The following is a 756-nucleotide window of genomic DNA, read 5'->3' as shown; positions in this document are numbered from 1 at the left end:
AAATATCATGTATGAAAGGAGATGCCAGTCCAGGTTCGATGCACGATACTGGATGCTTGGGGCTAGTGCACTGGGACGACCCAGAGGGGTGGTATGGGGAGGGAGGAGGGAGGAGGGTTCAGGATGGGGAGCACATGTATACCTGTGATGGATTCATTTTCATATTTGGCAAAACTAATACAATTATGTAAAGTTTAAAAATAAAATTAAATTAAAAAAATAAATAAAAATAATCTATAGTAAGGTGAGGTCTACATAATAAAGCAAAACAAAGTCAAAAAATAAACAAAAAATGGAAGTTAGAAAATGAGGCAGGAATGTTTTTATTTACGTAGAAACTTAAAATATGCTTATTTCAAGAGACACTATAAAGTTTAAATCAAATGAGAATGTGATAATATTTACAAATACTTTAAGAGAAGGGGTTGATATCAATAACATATTCATTTTCTATAGGTGAATGACACCAATGAATAGACCCCACATTAGGCAAAGAACACCCCAGCCAATTTAGAAATAGTAGATACCAATAACTACACAAATTGTATCCAACTCCTCTAATATTCATGAAAATACTAATTTTAAAATAATGGCCATTTCTTCATTAGATTGGCAAAAGTTAGAAATATTGATAAATTCAATACTGGTAAAGGTAGATGGGGAAACAATGGAAACAGTGTCAGACTTTATTTTTTGGGGCTCCAAAATCACTGCAGATGGTGATTGTAGCCATGAAATTAAAAGACGCTTACTCCT

Source organism: Bison bison, unplaced genomic scaffold (genome assembly GCF_000754665.1).
Source record: "Bison bison bison isolate TAMUID 2011002044 unplaced genomic scaffold, Bison_UMD1.0 scf7180017864166, whole genome shotgun sequence".
In the NCBI taxonomy this organism is placed as follows: Eukaryota; Metazoa; Chordata; class Mammalia; order Artiodactyla; family Bovidae; genus Bison; species Bison bison.
Note: the sequence above shows the minus strand (reverse complement) of the source record.